Below are 21,090 nucleotides of genomic sequence, written 5' to 3'. Positions count from 1 at the left end.
GGGAAGTTCCTTCCCAGCTGGGTTAAGATGCCAGTACACGGTAAGGTCATGGTCATTGCAGACCGTGGTGAAGAGGGTAAAGCTGGAAAAGCACAAAGGTTCAGCACAGCCTAAGGCCTGGCACTGAGGATTTGCATCCCTAGGGAAGCTGAGAATGGGATGGTGCTAGCAACTGCCAATGGTGCAAGGTGTGTGGGGGGGACATGTTTGATGGCTGCAAACAGACTTCTGTGTACAGGCTTTGCTCCAGGCTGTTCTGCACCGGTAAAGCACCCGCTGGTGAACTGAAACATCTCAGAAGATGGAAATCCTCGCGGAACCGGGTAGGAGAGGCAGGCCTGACACGGTGAGTACATCAAGGGGCAGGTAGATTAACCTGTTCCAGTAAGAGCCTGGTGTTTGTCTAACAAGTGACTGCTGGTGGCAGCTTTACGTTTTCCCCCCGCTATAACCAAAAGGGGAACCAACCATTGTGCACCTTCGGCATATCTCCAGGCTGCCTACGCCGCACGTGAGCTGCAGCTCTGGGCACTAGGGGTGGGGGATTCCCACGCAGTCCGTGCCCCCCTGCAGACCCTGCTTCCCCACCCCTGCCCTTTGCAAACGTAGGCAGGAAAATACCCCAACAGGTAGCGTCTGTGTGTATAAATAAGGAATTCCCTATTTCCAGCTCCTATCCCAGCTCGTTAGGTAGGCTTCCAATAGCCAGGTAGCTCCTCTGTGGCCAGTTTACGATCCTGAAGTCTGAGGAGCATCGGTGGGAATGCGACAGGATTGCTTTTGGAAGAGACTTGGCCACAGCTCGGTTCTCCCACAACAGTTTGCTACGCTCAGCAGCAAAGTAGCCAGATTTATTTCACCTGTTCCAACCTTGCGGCTGAAAGCACCGCGTCTCTCCGTGGATTTTGCATGGGAGAGTATGCCGGTGCCCCGTATGCTGCGGATGCTGGCGTGGAGCTGGGTTTGCTCCTCCAGCCCCAGCATCCGCCGGGAAAGCCGCCTGCCACGATGTGCGGCCGGGAGCACGGAGCAGCCTGCGGAGCAGCTGGGGCAGCGCTTGCCATGGGCACCGGGTGCTGGTCAGCTGTCCCTCGGGTCAGAGAGGGATAAAATCCTTTTCCCTGGGAACAGGCTTTCTGGGTATTGATGGAACGTGCCGCTTTTGCTGCGCTTTCTGCTGGGTCACCGGTGGGGCCCGGGGAGCACCGGCGTGGCCGTGCCGATGCTTCGCTTGCCTGTTCCCCACCTGAGAAGCTGGGATGTGATAGAGCCAGCCCTGAGGCAGGGGGGAGGAGGGCGTGGGTGTGTGCCCGTGCTCTCAAATGTGCATTGAGGTGCCATTATCAGACCTTTTCTTCTCGATTCCCTTTCTCACTCATTTTTTCCCTTCCACTCACAAAATGCAAAGCACGCAATAGCAATCACAGAATACAAAATTACGAGGTAGAAATATCCCTTGCAGTGAAAACTCCTTACTTGCAATGAGAAAACCATCTTGTTTGTGCTTGCTAGTAAAGGATAACCAGACACCCCCCCGGTCTTGTCTGGCTGCATCTCCCACCCCCCCCAGTCCCCTCCCTGCCATCGGACCCTGCCTAGCGGTCCTGCACACTCACATCATTCCTTTTCAGTGTGAGTGTTTTCTCTTACAGAGCATATGGCATGAACCCTCTGGACAGTTTATAAATCAATATATGCTCTACTTGAATTGTACTTTGAGTAACCTTCAGTAGTCCGTTACTTGAACGGCACACAGGAATGCCTTTACGTGAGAAATTGCTGAGAGTAATGTCTAACACTTTGCTTCAGAATTGCAAAGACTTGAACTTGTATTTTTCTTGCATGTGGTGAGTTTGTTGCCAAGAACCACCGATTCATCAGGGTGCCAGAGCTATTGTTTACTCTGGTCATCACACTCTTGCTTTAGCAAGCCCTTACTGGTGGAGCAGGTGACCTGGCTTCTCCTTTGCCATGTGGCTGCCACCTGCCACATTTAACCCCAGAGATTTTGTCTTGTGCAACTTTGCATTGGCAATACTGGTCGCTTCCCCTTGAAGCCGGCAGGGTAAGCGGGTACACGCTTTGTCACCTTATTTAGCCAGGATTACAAGCGCAAAGAGAGAGCGGGGCATAGAAAGTGTTTCTTCTCCCCAGCACCAAAAGCAAGACCTGAACTTATTAACAGCTAGCACTGGGAGCTGCTGTTGTGCAAGGCACTGCACAAGCACCTACAACAGTCAGCCCTGGCTCAGCGCACACTGGATGTGAGCTGAGGAAAAGCAGATGAGGTGGGTGGGCAAGAAGTGCAAGGAAAGCAAGATAATGCTGGATACCACAATGAGCTGCTAACCTTTGCCAAAAATTCCTTTTGCATCAAAGGAGGTGAGCAGGAAAGCACTGAAGGTAGATAAGGTGGCGTTTGGGGTTGCTTTTTTAGTGTTTACAGGAATCTGCAACACCTCATTTGGCTCCCGCACCACCAGCTCTCTAATGCAGGTACCTGGTACTGTGAGCAGAGTAACATAACCTCTGTCTCAGTGTGTGGGAGGGTTTCGGTCTGGGTGAAATTAAAAAAAAAAAAAAAAAGATTGGTGTAGAAATGTGCGATTGGTAAGTTTGTCTAGTGTCTCCCTACTAAACCCTGCAGCCATGCAATGGTGCGATGCCGTGCTGCACGTATTTACCTTCCAGCGGGAGCTGCCGCCTGCCAGCCCGTTCTTAAAAATCACACCAAAAACTACTGGGGAGGTTCAAAGACTTTTCCTCCACAGTGGGTCACATACATTCCTGATGCAGCAGACTTCACATTTAAACAGCAAAAATACATCTTGCTTTATCCTACACGAACAGAAAAGCTTGCCCATGCTGCTCTGCACGTGCTGCACAGAGCAATGCATGGCGCGCCAGGGCTCCCCGGGTGACCGCAGTCGGACCGGGGATGCTCCGCAAGGGCACGTGTTGGGGTTTTTTCAGTTGGTTTGTGCTCAAACGCAGTAGTGAAGCTAACCTGCAAACACGTCGAAGGCAAGCTTTTACGTTTACAGAAAAAGAAATGAGAGGAGCTTCCCCAGCTTCTCAGACAGAAAAGCGCAGCTGGATGCCTACCCCCTGGGCTTTCTGTATTAATAACTGGCAATATCCTGAAATATCTGGAGCAGAGCAGGCGCGCTCACAAGGTACCTGCAGCAGCGGAGGGGAGCTGAGGCTGCCCGTTGGGCACCGCGGTGCTGCCGGGGCAGGTGCCCAGCCCCACGCTGTGCCCGCAGCCTTCCATCCCCGCATCCCTCACCCCCTGCTCCCCACATCCCCCCGCCCAGCTCCCCGCATCCTTCACCCCCGGCTCCCCACATCCCCCCGCCCAGCTCCCCGCCCCCCTCACCCCCGGCTCCCCACATCCCCCCGCCCAGCTCCCTGCATCCCTCACCCCCGGCTCCCCACAGCCCCCTCCCAGCTCCCCGCATCCCCCTCCCAGCTCCCCGCATCCCTCACCCCCAGCCGCGCAGGGACCACTCCCACGGCTGGTGCCGCTTGCCCACAGCACAGCCGCTTCCACGGGGACACTTTCCTGGCTCCCCTGGGATCGTTTTTCCTATTAGCTTGATTTAGCCTCAATTTTATTCTTGCCCGCTGCTCTGGAAACTCTGCGGTGCTTTTACTCTCCTGTTAATGTCAAGTTGTTTTGATCCTGGCAGGGGACTGTAGCCTGAAAGCAGTTTTAGCCAGACTCTCCCGTTTTGAATGAGGTGGAAATCTCTTTTTTCTAGCTGAGTAAAATCAAAGTAATCACAACAGAAAAGTCTAAAAAGGAATAAACCTGATTTTTAACTCTAACACTCCACCTAGAAATGCTGACAACAGAAAACTTTCTCACACACACACCCCTTGATGTGAAAATAAAAGTACAGAATTACAGAATTAATCACTATACTGACCAATTTCCCTGCAAACCAAGCTATCGGCGTTTTCCTGAGGGAAAGCAGTATTTTATATGGTGATTAAGGGCTTGCCTTGCAGAAAGCGGGAACGAACTGTTTTACAGATGCAAGCGAAAGAAAGAACACCAATGTCCGATTTGAAACGGGTTTGCCGTGCATCTGAATATCGTGACTTCCACCCGTTGGTGGGCAGAGGCTTTTAAAAGCTGCTCCTACCCACACACGTGCCTCCCGCACCTCCCGTGCCAGAAAGGCTCAGGTGCCGTGGGGGTGTCCCTGGTGCCCACCTGCCAGTGCCACTGCGTGGACCAGGAGCAATGATGTAGGCTGTACATCAGCAAGAGGATGCTCCCCCACCTCCCCTGTCCCACAGCTATCGACTGCGATTTATTAATTCCTAGAAATAGTTGAAAACCCCCAAATGTTATGGGATTCACAGCCACCAGCGCTCAACAGACCACAGGACTGGGGCTGTTCGTGACACACCATCACTGGCAGGAGAGGCAACCTGACTCCCACCACAGAGGATGGATGCTCCACCAGGAACCCACCATCCCCACCCTTCTCAGGAGCACCCCCGAGGCCCGAGTGGTCCCTGTGTCCATTCCTTGCTCCTGCCAGAGCTGGGAAGCTGCAAGAGGCGTGATGCCAAGGGCTGCCGAAGGAAAAACCCATTCACCTTGGGGCTGGGCTTGCTCCGGAGGAGCTCACCGCTGCACCACTTTGTAGGCAAACCCTGCGATGCTCCAGCCACCCCACCCCACCCTCTTTGCACCATGACGCAAGTGCCGTGTGGGTGCTGGCCATGGGCAGCCCCCCACCCCGGCTGAGCCTTACCTGGGTGCCCCAATGGGGAGCTGCTTGGGTCTGGGGAAAAGTGATCCATCCCAGGGCAGGGCTTCCCTAGGAGCACCCCAGACACAGGCCCAGGGCCCCTCCTTCCCACGCCCCTGGGAAGCTCCCATGCTGCTGAACCAACCCCTCCCCAGCTGCTGGAAGCAGCATCATCCTTTGCTGCCCACCACCATGTAACCCCCTTCCCCACAGATGCTGGGAAGGGCTCAGCACCATCCCAGTCTCCCAGCCACAGCAGTACCCTCTGCCCACTCCACCCCTGTGCAGCCCCCCCCCCCCCCCCATTAACGACACCAAGCCCTCGTTCGTTGCTGCCTCCGCAGTGGTTTATTAGTGTGGGAGACGAGAGCCCCCCAGCAGCAGCGTGGAAGGCACCGTGGGGGGTGCTGGGGACGCACCCCGAGAGCCAGGGCCCCGGCTCCTGCGGCAGGGACCGATTTCCAGCCTCACTAAAGCAGCAATGCAATACTGGAGAGCAACAGGCAATCCCAAACTCCAGTATTTACGTGCTGCTAGAGCACTGCTGACAGCTCTCCATCCTAGCGCCTCGCCACGGCTTCCAGCCCCCCTCCTTTCTCCCCACCCCCAAACACAGGGCGACAGAGTACCTTGGCGGATCCTTTGCCGGGGCAAGGACCGAGGAGCAAGAGGTGAGGGGTAAGGCACCAGTTGAAGGCACAGTGCTCGAGCCAGCATCGGCCATGCCCATGCTGGAGAACAAAAAGGAGCCGCAAGTCCTCCCTGCCTGCAGGGCCAGCCCCGCCGAGACATGCACACAGACCCATAGGGAATGCATCTGTAGCAGCTGCAAAGGGTGTGCGCAGATACGAGCACCGGCAGAACTTATCTACACGTACCTGTTCACCTGAACTAAAGGGACACATGGGAATGCGTTAGCTTCCACATCTATGATAACCAGAAGCTCACCTTCTTGTCTTATCCTTGAGGTAATGAGGCAGCCCAGAATGGTCTGTATCTCCTTGTCCCTACAAACCATGATGTGCTGCTACATCTCCTCAAAGCCCACTGAATGTTGACATTCCAAATGGTATTTTGAATATTTTTTTTTTTTTTAAACCATGATATAAGGTACTGAAGAACACTCTACAATGAAGACATTTAACGTGCATGCATTACCACCACCATGGGACTTTTTTGTTTGTTTTTTTTTTTTTTTCTTCACGGGTGCTATCACAAAGTCTGTAACTATAAGAGAACAAGCAGTTACACAGTGCAAACAAACCAGTTTCAGAAACAAAATCAGAAATTAACTGTTTCCCCCACCCCCAAAACATACTTCGTATTTGGGTCCTGGCAAATCTACACTTGCAGAACTGCAAATCTAGCAGATCTGCTGCTTTTGCTACTGTAAGGAGCCCGCAGACCTTCCTGACCCTTCCAAACGGTCTGCGGGGAAACATTACCTTGTACTTTCCTCTTAGGGGCTGCTGAACATCAAGGACTTTCCAGGAGTTGCAATGTTAATATTTCAGATAAATAAATCCCAATTCCAATAGTTCAAACCTGTTAAGTCTTCCTTAAAATGTTTTTATTCAGCTCATTTTGACTTTTGAGAAATCTAAAAAAAGAAAAACGTTGATTTTTTGAAAGGCTAGATGATGTGCTCAGTTATTTGGATGGACAAACCTTATGTGACCAGAAATTAAAGATGCCCTGGCACTCCATTGCCTCCCCTGCCTGTACCAGAGAAGAAAACAAGTGCAGGGCAGAAAGGAGGCAGGAGCTTTGAAGCATGCAACTGCTGAAGGCACTTACAAGCCAGCCTGCGAGGGCTGTGCAGGAGCCGTGCAGATAGCCTGACATTTTTTGTGTTTCCTTTCAACTCCCCCCGCCGCCCCCCTCCCCTCCCCCCCCCCCCCCAGTTATGTGACAACTTCCTTCAATTCATTTTCTTAAAAAGCAGCATCACAAAAAAACCTGAACAATGTCAGAAATGATGCCATTAGTTCAAATGCTTGTGCCGTCCCCTCGCGCTAAACACGCCACCTCGCCAAGTTCCAGTTTCTCCTCCTCCTAGTCCCTGCCTGTTTAGCAAACTTAAAAATAGGAATTTCAAAAGCTCTCATGACCCATGCCAGATTACTGCAGATTTTAAATCAAATATTTGCCAACAAAAAAAGCAGATTTTTTTCACCACTTCAGTGTCCTCAATACCAACAGCACCAGCTCCAACTCTCTAACGAGCAACTGCTACTTACTGCAAAGCCAACAAGCACCCAGAGGAAGTTAAACCTGTACAAGCTAAAACAAAACAACCCCACACATAATTTTACCATTAATTATTTCTGTAACAATCTTTTACTTGACTGTACCTGCGTAGTCTTATTTCTTTCATCTCTTCAAGTGACTCAAAAAAAAAAAAAAAGTAACAGCAAACAAGCTTGGCTCTAGAATCCATTTTGATTGTGTTTGAGGTTCATGTTTTAATTAATGTTTTTATACATGTATATATAAACCAGCCTTTAGTCTAGTTCAACAAGGGGGACAAGAGCTCTTTTTAGCAAGGAGGACTTTGCAAAGCGAGGGCTCAGATCACCTCCACCAGTCTATTCTCCAGCACATGGAGAGAAAAAAAAAAAAAAATAAAAAAATAATCAACATTCACACCAAGTACTGGGCAAGTGGAAATTTGGGATAGGCACTGAAATACGTATCTGAGAAAATATGCGTGTTTATGACATGACACCATAATTATTTCAAGCAATAGAAAGCTCTGTGTTTGAATCACCCCCATCTCGCACTTCAGCTTCTTTCAAACTTAAGTTTGTGCTTTGGATTCTCAGCGTTACACCAGAAAGCTGCCAGCCGAACGGGCCAATCTGAGTTTCTCCCGACCTCTCCGAGGTGTTGCCTTGTGGTGCCCAAGAAGGGAGATGCATTTAGGAGGAACCTGCACCTCCCCAGGGGGACGTAGGCGCGGCAGGTATTTCGGAGCAGGTGGGACACGCCAGCTTACCTTCCTGACTCACCTCTGACCGCAGGCGCATCGGCTCCTGCGCCGGCTCTCCCCGGACACCAGACAGTCACTGCTTCAACGGGAGCTGGAAAGCAACACACAGAAGAGTTGACGAAGCACTCGCAGGGGGGCTGGCCTGTTGGGCAGCCTCAGAGCGGTCCCCCTCCCCAGGCATGCCCAGACCACAAAGGCTCAAGTGGGTGCAAATATTCTTAAAATTAGGGGGGGGGAATAAAAAAAAAAAATTAAAAAATCAACTTTTCACCTCCAGATAGGGCTGACTACAAAGGGGCACTGAAAGAGGGACTGCACCCCTTCTCTCCCTGTTCTCCCCATTCCCGCAGCCAGGGCTACCGGCACCGCTGCTGCCAGGAGTGCGGCTCGGTGGCAGCACCCAGGGCACACTGGTAACCCCAACTGGTCACCCAGGTGCTGCACAGCAAGGCAGGATGGCACGGCTCCTGCCGGGCGAAACTAGTGGCAGCTCCAGGGCTGAGTGGGAAAGCCAGCAGCAAGCCCACCTCCTCTCCCCGAAGGGGTTAAACCAGCAGCAGCCAGAATCAGTTACTGGTCCTAAAGGAAACACCTTGTTTACACTGATTCTGGTGACAAACCATGCCTAGGACCAGAAGCAAAAGAAACACCTTATTTATGGTGATTTAGGTGACAAGCCATGCCTAGGATGCGCAGGTAAGATGCAGAGGGGCTAATGGGAGGAGGCAGCACCCCAGAAGCACCCCAACCTTGGAGCAGCACCCCACCACAGCCAGGAGTGACCTGCTGTGCTGGTAGCCCCAGATGTCAAGAGAACCACCCCAAAAGCTGCACCTCGAGGCCAAAGCATCACAACAGCTCTTCTGCTGCACAGGCTCCACGCCCGCGGCGCGTACACCAGCTGTTTCTAGAAATCGAGACTTCTACCTGTCATCTACGTCAGCCAGCCACCTACGGAGGTTTAATTAAATCCCCCAAATAACTGGGGAATTTGAACACAGAAAAATCCATTAGTGGAGTTCACAAAACAATGCAACTTCTGCTTGCCAAAGTATACTGGGCAATTAAGTAAAAAACACCCACCCAGCCCCTGCCCCAAGCCCCAACACACGCACAAAACCAAGCCAAATTAACGCTGAAATACAGGGTTCCCTTAAAACACAACCTAGTCCCTCCTCCTCACTGACAGTGTAACCAGAAAAAAAAAAGAAAAAGAAAAAAAAAAAAAGGAGAAAAAAAAAAGTGAGAAAGAGCGCCATGGGAAAGGAAAGGAAATAAATACAGGAGCCCGTGACAGGCCAGATTTGCATACAGAGAATTCACTGACTCGCACACTTCTGGGCTAGGTAAGCTCAAAATCAAGCAAATATTAAGCATTTCCTCTCTATATAAAGCACAAGGGAAAAAAACCCCGTCAACTCTGCTATCGAACAGTTTTTCAAGAGACACGCACAAATCCTGAAGTCATTGTTCTCATTTGAAAGAAGAATTAAAAAAAAAAAGGGGGGGGAGGGGAAAAAAAAAAAAAAGCAGCATTTACTATTTTACAAAAAGAGTAAAATAAATCATCTTGTTACAGATGTCCCAGGCATTAATTAGTGAGACACAGTTACAGTACCAAAACAAAAAATAAGGGCGTGAGTAGCAGCACTGAAACACTTTGTATCTGCCCCAGTCTGAAAAATCACACCATCTTCATCCCTGCCTCCCTTTGAACAATGAAATTTCAACAGAAGTCACGTATTAATATTTACAGATGTGGCTAATAGCTGGAATCAGACCCGATGCTTGATCGACAGCCACCAAATGGTTCCAGCTATTACATTTCCGATACGACTGGCCTCGCAGGGCTGATGAAGGCGAGCGAGGGCTGCGTAAAGAGAAATGACTGAACGAGCACGAACGGTCCGACGTGGGAACTGCACGCAGGCAAGTTACTTTCATTTGCACGGGCATCTACAGTGCATCCCCTCGGCGTCACGCAGCACGCAGACATCGCCCTGACACCCGTCTCAGCCCGCTAAGGCTTCCTCCCGGGTGGCACAAAATATTATTTTTCTCCCTGCTCACAGGTCAAAGTCATACGACAGCAGACAGCTTCTCATCCTCTTTACTAAAAATAATTTTTTCTCACTAATTTATCCAGAAAAAGGTCAGAGATGCAACACGTATTTCATATAAATAACAGTGTATTCGAGCTGCGTTTTAATTTTAGCCCAGCGTACCTTTCGCGCATGAAAACCACACGATGTGGACGCGCACCGAGGTGGGGCAGAACACCCGAAACCAAACTGCAGCCACAAAGGGCAAATTCAAATAATGCAAAAAATTAATTCGTTAACTTCACTTGATGTGAAACTCGACCCCGATCCTGTTTCCAGCAGGATCAACTGTATCTCTCTAGGCGAGGCTGTTAACACAAGGGAGAGCTACTGGCGCTCGCAAAGGCCTGCGGGATAAAACTTCCAACTTACAGTACTCCAGAAAACCAGTAAAATCCACAGTAAAATTCCAGGATCCACAGTTTTTTCTCAACACTGCTGAGAAGAAAAGTATGATGCTTCTTGTTACTTCCATTTTTTTGCATTGTCATCTCATCCAGTTTTAAACAAGGGACAGATCTGGAAGCCTGATTCCTACAAAGTTTATTTGTTAAGAACAGAAAAAAATTAATTTTTTTTTGTCAGATGAACAATAATTCAGAACATAAGAAGCATTTTTAGTTTTGTTTTGTTTTTTTTTTAATATTTGGGTCAGTTCGCCTGAAGCGTTAAAGCTTCCCTCTTATATTTCATAAATATTTATTGCATTAGCAGTTCAGTTTTACTGTATTTCCCACCAAAGTGGATTAACTAAATACAGACTTTTGCAGTTGCTGGTGAGCAACGAGACTTTCTTTGGGCTCCTCCAGAGCAGAAGATGATGAAACTTGGCAGAAGGTCCCTCACCTACACACGTCCACACCATACAACACACAAGCACAATATTTTTTTTTGTTGTTGAGGGGTGCGGGGGGTAGCAACTGATGTTTTAACCTTGGGCAAACTCGCTCTCTAAATGTAAAAAAAAAAAAAAAAAAAGTCTTGCTGTACCTGATGCGCATGTGGGAATAATATCGTCTTTGGGATCAATTAAAAAGGAAAAAAAACCGGCGGCGTGCGTTGCCCCCGTCCCTGCGGCTGCCGGAGCGCAGCTTGGAAGCCTGCCTTTGCCAGGATATTCAAATTTCCTGTACAAAGGAGTAACCAGCAAGGGGAAAAAAAAAAAAAATTAGCAAAAGCTGGGTGCCAATTTTTTTTTTTTTTAATCATTTTAATTATTTCATCGAAGTATTTTTTGGTTATACGAGTGTTTTATTTTTTTTAAAGGTATTAAACTACTTTCCCCCGTGCGCCCGCTCTGGCGGCGGGAGCTGGGGAGGGGCGCAGGCCCGACGGCAGCGCAGCGGGGGCGCAGCCCCCGGGGTTTCTTTAAAAAAACATAAAAACGGGCAAATCCCACCCCACACACCCCCCCCGCCAAGGCCCAGCCACACCTGCGGGGGGCGGCCGCGGCGCCCCGCCACGCCAGGAAAAAAAAATATTAAAATTATTAATAATAAAATCCCCGCGAGGGAAAGGCGCCCGGGGAAGGGGGGGCGGGGGAGCAGCTCGGCGGGGCGCCCCGCACCCACGTGGGAACCGGCCCCCGCCGCTGCGCGGGGAAAGGCGCCGCTCCCGCCCTAACGGTCCGGCGGGGGCCCCCGCCCCGCCCCCCCCGCCCCCGGCCCGGCCGCCCCCGCTGTCACTGCCCGCTGCGTCACGGGCCGCCCCCCGGGGCCGCCCCCCCGGGGCCGCGACCCCCGCCCGGGGCCGCCTTTGTGCGGCGCCGGCCGGGCGGGCGGGGGGCGCTGGCGGTGCCGCCGCTCCCCCCCCGCGCCGGGAAAGTTTTTTCGGAGTTTTTTCCCTTCCCCCGCCACAAGTTTCTCCCGGGCCCGTGTCCCGCCTCCCCCCCCCTCCTCCGCAACGGGAGCGGCGCGGCCCCGCCCACGGCGGAGCGGGGGGGTGGGCAGCGGGAGGGGGCCGCGCCGTGCCGCCACCCGCCACCCCCCCCCCCCCCCGGGCAGCGCAGCGCGCCCGGTCCAGCCGCCCCCCCCCCCCGCCGTGCCGAGCCGAGCCGCGCCGTCCCGCCCGCGGGGGGCAGAGGGAAGGGGGGGCGGCGGTCGGCCCCCCGCGGCGCCCCGGCCCCGCCGCCCTGCCCGCCCTCCCTCCTCACCTCCGAGTCCACTCGAAAATGGCGCCGAAACCGAAAAAACTTCGCAAATTTCATTGTAGGCGGCTGCAAGGGCTGCTGGGAGCGGGGGCGGGGCAGCGCCGCCCGACGGGGCGGGCCGGGCCGGGCCGGGCGGGGCGGGCGCAGCCGGGCGGGCCGGGGCGATGCTCCCGCCGGGAGCCGGGCGGGCGCGTCCCGGGACCGGCCTGGGTGGGATGGAGCGGCAAGGGCGCCCCCCCCCGCCCCCCGCCCAACTCCCGTGGGCGCGTTCCCGCGTGGGTGTGCGGGCTGGCCGGCGGGGGGCAGCCCGGCGGGTCGCACCGAGCTGGGTTCACCTGCCCCGGGCTCCGGTGCCGCGCAGCGGGCCGGCGGGGGGCTGCCCGCGGGGAGCCCTCTCTGCGGGTGGGGGTAAATGTATATAAACCAGCCGAGCCGCACGGGACGGGTGGGGGGCCCGGTCCTGCCCGCAGACGGGCTGTGCCCCCGCGGCCTCGTCCCGCCGCCGTTCCCAGCCTCTTGCAAACCAGCCGGAGGAGGGATGAGGCTTTTCCAGCGCTGCTTGAGCAAAAGTTATTTCTCACTGTTCGACGTGTGGCTCCGTCCGTGCACGGCACGGGGCATCGGGGCGAGGTTTATAGCTGGGGCTTTCCCCCCCTCCACTACCGTGATGCTGGGGTTCTCCACCAGCAGCCATTCGCAGCCTTCCCCTCCCCGACCCACCGGCTCCGGAGACGTTCCCAGCTCCCCGTTCCCCACTCCCCGTTCCCCATGCCCCGCCATGCTCCCGTGCATGACTGGCACAGCTTTACAACCTGTCCCCGAGCCACCCGGGAGTGACAGGAACAGGATTCGTCACCCACGCTGCCCATCTGGGTGCGGGATGGCACCACGGCGCACTGGCAGGGAAGGCGGGTGGTTTGGAGACACGGGTTTTCTGAAAATGTTTTAATCTGGAGAGTTTGGGAGGCTGGTGCTGCGTGCCAGTGGGAGCCTGGCAAGCTGAGGCCTGGGGAGGAGCGATGCTGGGGCAAAGCGGTCCCTTCCAAAGGGAGAACGTGGATCTGAAGGTCACAAACTTCAAGGCTTATCTCATCCATCATCAGGAATGGACAAAGCCAAGAAGTCTCCTGTTGTCTCAGTGGGTTTGCAACCTTCCTGTTGCAATTTTTACTTCTACCCCCACCCCAAACGGCAAAAAACTCCCAAACCCTGTTGCTAAATAATTGCTCTGTTCTTACAGGTGAGAAGTGAAGCTCAATTAATTCTGCTTTGTGAAGCGCTTCTGATCCTTTGATGGAAACATGTAAGGGCAAAACACTATTATTTTGCAACTTGCGAAGGCTGATAAGAGCGGTAAAACGGAAAAAGTCTTACCACTGAAGGGTATTACAGCCCTGCGCTTTTTCCACTCGAGATCTTAGAAACTAGCTGATGGCTGCTGCTTTTCATTTAGCAGGGTTTTTCCCCCCCCTTTTGAAAGAAACGCAATCACTACCAAGTATTCTGGAGGGACTTCATCTTTAAACAAATAATGTTTTTCTTGTTGGGTGTGCACTATTATTTTCTTAATTATTCCTGGATTTCTGCCTGTTCCAAGAGTTTTCTCAGATGGCAGAAACAATTGGTCCTTTTTTATTACACTAATAGCAAAAAGTATCCCTAATAAAAAGGCCCTGTACATCCCATAAACTCAAACAGGACACGTTTTGCCAACAATCACACCTCTTCATTGAGGCATCTTATATGCTTTTTTTTTTCTTTTCTTTTCTGTTCTTTTTTGGTTTTGTTTTTTTTTTTTCTGCGTTACTACTATTGTTTACTACTCGGCCTCACTGGCTGGCTGCATTTTGGTGCCAAGACAAAAGGAATCGGGTCATTTATTTAGCACCAGAGCCCTCCCACTCACCCTGAACGTGTACATCGAGATCTCAGCAGATGTGGTGGGAAATGAATGGGCAAAGAGATTCACCTACACCTCTCACATCTGCTTGTGGGTGGCCTCTAATTAATTTGGCTTCGAGGCTTCACTGCAAGGTAGATGGGTTAGGAAGTCTGGCCAGGAGTCATCTGTTTGAATCATACCTATTCGATGGAGAACTTCATTGTGTAGCTGTGTCTGACCCGCACCCTTGCGAGAACTAATTAAAAAAAAAAAAAAAAAAAGCCCCACACTTATTGGAATGTCAAATATAAATGTCAGCGTTTCAAATGAAATGGTATCTTGGGAGGCTCCTGCACATTTAATCAGGCGGTTGCGCCATCTATATCGTGGACTCAAAAGCTGCAGTGAGAACCACGAAAGGCACTGGCTTAACATCAGCAGAAGTGTTTGCCAAGCTTGGATTATGTCACTGCTTTATGATCTTGCTTTGTAAAGGGAGAATACTCTTGGGGAGAAAGGACTCGGCATGCCGGATCTACAGCGAGAGCAAGGAATGAATGCTGCTTGCAGAAACCGTGGGGGAGGGCGAGGGATTGTGTTTGCTGGGGTATTTTTGCAGATGGATGCTTTACGGCCACCTTCCTCGAGCAGAGATGCGCCCCACATCGCTTGGGCTGAAAGCAGAAAGCCCAAAATACCCCAGGGAAGCTGTTTGCTGCTTTCCCCCCTGTGCTGCCTTCCCACGGACACACCTGCCAGGGCCCCTGCCTGGGTGCTGCTCCACCACAGCCCGCCGGCTCTCGGTGCATCGCTGCTTTGCTCCGGCTCTCGGTGCATCGCTGCTTTGCTCTGAGAAGGTAGTGAGCAGTGCCAAGGCCCGCTGGCTTTCCCTCGCCTGCGGCTTGCAGACACCTGGCCAGGTTGGGGCTTGTCAAATAGTCAAAATGTGGTGCCTTGCAGAGATGGCAGCTATGGAACCGGTTAAAAAACAAACATCCCCGCACTACACACATTAAATGTGGCCTGCTGAAATGCTTCTGCCCCTTGTAGCAGGGATGAGCCACGGCTACTCCTTCTGTGCTCTAGGCTGGTGGCAAAGGTAAGAAACTTTCTTTGAAGACACCAATTCTCTTTGTCCAGCCCAAATGCCAGGCTCACCTTCGCCATCTGCAAGGGGAAAGAGAATAAAGCAAAAAGCTGGGCGGTTATGTGCCCTGTGAGGAGTGCCATTTGTGGGACAGGGGACATCAGAGGGGACAAATGGCTGAAGAGAGATGTCTCTTCAAAAGTAGCCCCTGGGTGTGAGAGCTGCATTGCTGCGCTGCCCTTGCTTTCGTGTTGCAGTGAGAGCCTTGTGCGGACCCTGCTCCACACCCCCCCCACAGGCGCTGCCAGAGCATCCTGCCCAGCCTGGAAACTTCCCACAGCCACTGCGCTAATAAACTGCGGCTGCTTCTGGACGAGTGTCTGGCCAGCCCCAAACTGCAGCCCGACACGGGGGTTTGGCATGGGAAGGTGGGTCCCTGTGTCTGCAGGGGCTGTGCGGGGCACGGGGAGCGCGGATGGTGGCGAGGAGCAAGTGTGGGGGTGTGTGGCCACAGCACCCCATGGTTCCTGATGTGCAGAGCGGGGAGCCGTGCTTTTTATTTCTTGCATTACCCCACGCGGTGCAGTAAACTGCCCATCTGGAGCTCTGGCTTCTGCACTAACCCTTCCTCCAGCGCTTCGGTCCCTTGCGACCAGACCGGAGGGGCGGTTCTGTGCTCGCTTTCTGTATGACTCTCCTTCATCTGACCTTGTGCGCTGGCCCTGGCATTTTGCAGTTCCCCCAGGTCTGCACATGGTGTGGCAGTCCCAGCCTGGCCTTCCTGGGCGCCATCGGTGTTTGTAGCAGCCTCGGCCACTCGCTGCCATGTGGAAAACGGGTGTGGTGGCCGTGCCGATGGGTTTTTGGCACCATCCCCTGCCTTCCCTTGGCTCAAAGAGCGCCCGGAGCGTAGCACTGTCTGGACAGGGATTTCACTACCCGCCATCCAGCCTGCCAGCGCAACCTTGTCATTGCAATTTGTCACACATATTTGGTATGTGTTTGGTATCTCGCTGAGGGCTCGTTTGCCAGGCGATCCATCTAATCGCTACTTGTCTGCTGCGAAGAGCGGCTTGGCCTCGGCCGGGCTGCCCCGCCGGTGTGCTGGGGGCTGTGCCGCGCGCTGGGAGGGAGCGCTGGCCTGCCAAAGCAGGGAGGTGTGAATCAGCAGCGTGAGATTCCCTACCGTCAGCCTCCTCTTCCCGCTAAAGGAGGGTTATTTTTGTCAAAAGTAACTATTTTTGTTGAAACTAATTTTAAAGGATCTTTTTGTTGTTCAGGGATGGAAGCCTTCTGCAGAGGCACCAGCTCCCCACTCCTCCCCTCCTTGTTTTTCTTTGCAGTTATTTGCTCTATTTATTTACTGCAAAATTTGCTGTATTGCCTGACATTTTTCGGTTATCAAAATATTTTGATTATGTGCAGTGGAGGGGGCGGGTTGATAGTGCGGCCGACATCTTGATAGAAAATTGCCTGTAAATTATTCCAACTTAATTCAGGCTGGGGAAGAGTGAGATGCTCCAGCCTGTCCTAGGCAAACCCTCAGTGCTGCTGCTGCAACCTGGGCCTGTGCAGAGCCCGGGGGCAGCTCAGACCCATTTCCCTGGATATTTCTAGCCCTTTGGGGTCTGGAGTGTGACCTTTCCCCATGGATGCATCAAATACAGCAAGCACAGAAAGGAGAGGAGGGCAGAGGGGAAGATGCTGCTGCATGAGACACGACCCGAAACTGCTGCGGAGGTTTTTTGATGCAGCATGAGAAGGGTTGGAGGCAGGATACAAAAAAGCAGAGCTCGGAGGGGTGGGAGGGGAGTTGCCTATGAAGGTCACTCCGAAAAGGGCTGGAGCACTACACTTTTTTTTCTCTTGCTGCAAGGAGCAGAGGCATGGCTTTCTGTAGGATAACCACCAGCACATTGGCTACGGAGATGTCTTCTGCCATCGGTGGATGGGCTGAGCTGGGAGTGAAGAGCCACTTGCATCTTGAAAGTAATGCAACTCTCATGCATTTGAAATAGCACTGAGAAATTACCGATTATAGCAGCTCTGCAGTTTCTGAGTGCAATGCTGTGAACAATTTTGAAGATCAATATTTATGCAAACAGCTTATGATGACTTTGCTGTTGCGATTTTTCTGTGTCTAAACAAGCTTGTCTTGCTTCCCTTAAGCCAATAGGTTTAAAACTTCTTCTGACGTTACCAAACTTGCAATTTGTCATTAATACTGTATTGTGTCAGAAATGCAGTATTGTGGGCACGTACATATAAATATTGTGCTCTCCTGGCAAAGCAAAATGTCATGATAGGATAATGTGTTATTTAATAGAGCTGTAGATTATACAGGGACATTTGCAATACAAACCAGTCCCAACATCAGACATTTGCAAAAGTCTTTGTTATGCTGATACAGTAGAAAAACTGATATTTCCAGCTGAATATTTTTTGTATCATGCTCCTTGGCCATCCCGTGGACCTCTGCCATATGACACGTAGTATTAAATTATATCGTCCAAGAGTTATTTTGTACAATTCAAGGCAATAGCCCCCGGAGGCATTCCTTAGACATGCGAGGAGTCTGTGAAATGGTGTGTTGGTGGTTGTCTTTAGATGCTTTGGCCCTCCTCCAAGGAAAGACGTTCTAGCTCCTGGCTTTTTACCTGGAAGATGTATTAATTCCTAAAGGCTAGCTCCTAGAACTGGTGAAAAGAAAACCCAAGCAGTGAAGCTGTGCATCTCTGGTAGCTGACATCCGACAAGCCAGCAGGAAAACAGGGTTCTCTGAGTTGCTGGTTGCCCCATGGACTGCTCCTGGGCAGGTGCTCCCAGGAGATCCAGCTCCATTTCCAAAGCAAGCAGGTCCATTGCCAGGCCAGGAGCCCCAGGAGAGAGCTGGGGAGGCTTCTGAGCATCCCCTGCCTGCACACTAGCACCGTGCTCTCACGGCGGTGTTTTAAGCCTCTCACTGGGATTTTCCTGAGGAGCACCTTGCCCTTTGCTGTTTGTAGGGAGCTCATTCCCATGCTGGGCGTTGGGCTGTGATCGCTGCCCTTCCAGATCAAAATCCAGAGAGATTTGCTTTCAAAATTCAGGCTGGGCTTGTGGAGGACAGGAGTAAGGGTCCAAATGCTGGCGGGAGCCTGGCAGGTCAGTCCCAAGCACTCTGCCTGCTGGCGTGTCCCTGGTTTCCCACCCTGGGAAGGAGTGGAAAGGCTTTGGGAAGGGTCACGCAGCAGATCTGTGGCCCCCCAGCCCATGACCACCCCATTTTCTCTGGGGGCTCTCGCACCCCCACCTGGGGGAAGTTTAACTCAAGGGCCTTTTGGAGGACCCAGCTCCCATAGAGGTCTTCGTTCCTTTTGAAAATCCCCATCCTGGTTTTTGTTGGTGACACTCATTTTCCCAAAGAGAAGTGTTGCTTTCTAACAAGGCAGCTTGGAGTAGGGATAGCCGCTGTGTGCCGAGGCACCCGATCCCAGCTGCTAGCCCTGTGTTCCAGGGTGGGAAGAGGAAATCACGGCACCGAGTGTGCAAGCTGACCGTGCACCAGTTCCCCTGTTAGCAGGGTTTTAACAGGAAGATGAGCATGGCTCCTGAGGGTGAACGTAAATTATGTTTCTAGATGGGCAGGGCACAATATACCTTTAAACATGCTTTTTTACCCTGAATTACTCAGTACACTGAGTTACACCTATTGTACAACAGAGTGTTTTCCACTCAGAGAAAGAGGATGAAGAAGCATTGCTTATGCCCTAATGTCAACGCTCGCAGAGCTCATGCGGAGTCACTTTGTTTGCATTTTCCCTTTTTCCAGAGCTTTCTGTCTCATGGTGCCTCCAACTTGCAGGGAGGCTCGAGGGGTGAACCTGGAATTCAAAGCCACACAGGGTCTGACTTTCTGTGCAAAACTGCAGGCTTGCACCAGGAGTTAATTCAGCAATGCACAATGCAGAAGCAACGGCAAAACAGGCTTCAAATTGTATTTCTTGTGTTGTCCGAGGTGCAAAGAGGAGAAGTTGCATGTGTGGGAGGCCAAAACCTGCATGCAGTGTAGGGATTGATTGCACCACGCACTGCTTTGCAAATGCACTTAAAACAGTGTCATTTGGGACAGGAGGCCAGACATTTACCTGCCATGTCTGGCCCAATTCCAGTGAAATCTAGTATTAGCTTTATTATTACTATGCTTTCCTTCCATCTAAACTGCAAACTGTAGCATTATTTGCAGGGAATAGTATACATATGCATATGTTTAACATCATCGGTGGACATCTGTCACTTGAAAGCTGCAGTTGTTCTGGGGCTCGCGGTGCCTGTGTGTCTCTGTATGGGTGACCTGCCCTGGCTCGTGTGTAGGGCTGCGGGCAGCGGGGGCTCTGCGTGCCAGGGAAGGACGCGGTGCAGCCGGGGACATGGAGGTAAAACTCCTGCCCTGCACCCGAGCAAGGGGCAGCCAGCGGGGCTTTGCGACAGCCACCGCGGAAATCCCCAGTGGGGGTAGCAAATGCACTGGGAAAGGCGAGAGAGGAGAAAACGTGGGAGAGAGGGAAGCAGCAGCAAAACCAGTCTAACCCAAAAGGCGGAACGCCAAAATGAGACCACCCAGAATATGTTTAATTAGTACTTTTCCTAAATTAGTGCTTCTCTCTGCTCTCAGTGCTCATCTTTCATTCATTTTCGCCTTCGTGAAATGTCAAGTCAAAGGGGTGCGATAACACGTTGCTCTCGCTCTCGGGAGTGGGAGAAGGGTGGGCAGGTAGCGAGGGGGGGCATGGGCAGGGACCCCAGGCTGCCTGCAGGTCGGGGGGACACAGCCAGGTGTGACAGGATGGAGCAGAGCTGCTGCAGAAATGCACGCCTATGTCTAAGCACTGCATACAGCAGAGTGCCCGTTCACCTTGTGAGCTGCACAATTTAAAAAGCACGTACCGTGTCTGAGTTCGCCCGATATTATTTATTTCAGTGGATGCTGAAACCCGCCAGAAATAATAAGTGCCTTTTAATGGAAGGGGCAGGAAGATCTCTCCTTGGAGAAGGAAAATCAAGCTCTTCAAAGCTGAGGCCATGCTCCCATCAGCTGTGGGGTCGCTGCCGCAATGGTTTGCAGAAGGATCTCTGTGTTAGAGGCCAGTTTGCTGGCCGGGCAGGCAGTGGGCAAGGCACAAAGGTGGGTGTCTGCACCCCGGTTGCAGTCTGGGAGGGCGCTGGGTGAGCCGTGACCACATGGCAGCATCAGCTTCCAGGGGGGCAGCTGCTGATGCACCTTCCCTGCCTGCATGGTTGGGAACGGTGCAGCTCGGCACCCTGCGCGGGGACCCTGCCCAGGGGGATGCACAGAGCAGCCTACAACACGCCGCTTTGCCCCGGAGGCAAGTGCTCCTCATGCCCTCCTGCAGTGCAAACGCCCGGCCTCAGGCAAGGACAAAGGCGCTGGGGCTGCTCCTCCTGCGAGCCTGGCTCCCTGTCACCCACACCAAATCTCGCCTGCCATCACGTCACCCATCCTGTGGCTGCCTGGCATGGCCAGCTTGGCTATTTCCTTCCTGGATAGCTACATACCCTCTGCAAAGCGTGTGTCCCCAGGGCAGCCAGCTCCTCACCCAGGGTTAGGTCAGCCCTGCTCAGCCTTTCCAGCAACCCCATCGCAGACATGTGCGTCGCATGGTCCTGAGCATCCTGGCTCCATGGGAGCACGCCCAGGAGGCAGGAGACATGGAAACCTCCGGAGGAGCAGGGCTGTGTAATTCATGGGGTGAAGGCAAGGAGGGAAGCAAGGCAACCTCCTCTTTGTCTTCCAGTCCGATATGTGATTTGGGAGAGCTGGTGATGAGATGGTCTGTTGGAGCTGCTGCCTTTTAGTTTAGTCTTTTGCACTGACTACGTCTAATAAAATATTCTAATAAAAAGAATAACGATTTCTGAATCTTGCTTCTGGGAACAGAATCTACGTTTCTGTACTCCTTACAGGAAAGAAACCCAATTTTGTTTGAAAGAAAGAGAAATTTCAGCCTCTTGGGGAAAATACCTAACTGTAAAGAGACAGAAGAAAAAGCCCAAATTAGTTTCATGATGTCAGTAAATGATACCATGAATTGAGAAATCCATGAGTTTC

The 21,090-nt window shown here is 52.4% G+C and overlaps 1 protein-coding gene and 1 long non-coding RNA gene across 6 annotated transcripts in view; one reads left to right on the top strand and one right to left on the bottom strand.

The window, feature by feature from the left end:
- Window positions 1–21,090, top strand: part of LOC130158635 (P2R1A-PPP2R2A-interacting phosphatase regulator 1-like) — a 180,493-nt gene that overhangs the window by 91,478 nt on the left and 67,925 nt on the right. The window lies entirely within an intron of this gene.
- Window positions 5,095–12,095, bottom strand: LOC130158641 (uncharacterized). Of its 5 annotated transcripts, none has more exons than XR_008825430.1 (4): window positions 10,854–11,710; window positions 10,236–10,397; window positions 7,768–7,852; window positions 5,095–6,369 (listed from the first exon to the last, which is right to left on the bottom strand). It is a non-coding gene; the product is annotated as an uncharacterized LOC130158641 (long non-coding RNA). The 5 variants fall into 5 exon arrangements; XR_008825432.1 differs by having other exon boundaries at window positions 7,781–7,852; XR_008825431.1 differs by lacking the exon at window positions 5,095–6,369 and adding an exon at window positions 12,016–12,090 and having other exon boundaries at window positions 6,675–7,852; window positions 10,854–10,990.

The sequence above is a fragment of the Falco biarmicus genome, chromosome 14, assembly GCF_023638135.1.
Source record: "Falco biarmicus isolate bFalBia1 chromosome 14, bFalBia1.pri, whole genome shotgun sequence".
NCBI lineage: Eukaryota > Metazoa > Chordata > Aves > Falconiformes > Falconidae > Falco > Falco biarmicus.
The sequence above is the reverse complement of the archived record's forward strand: the minus strand, read 5'-3'. Positions and strand labels throughout refer to the sequence as shown.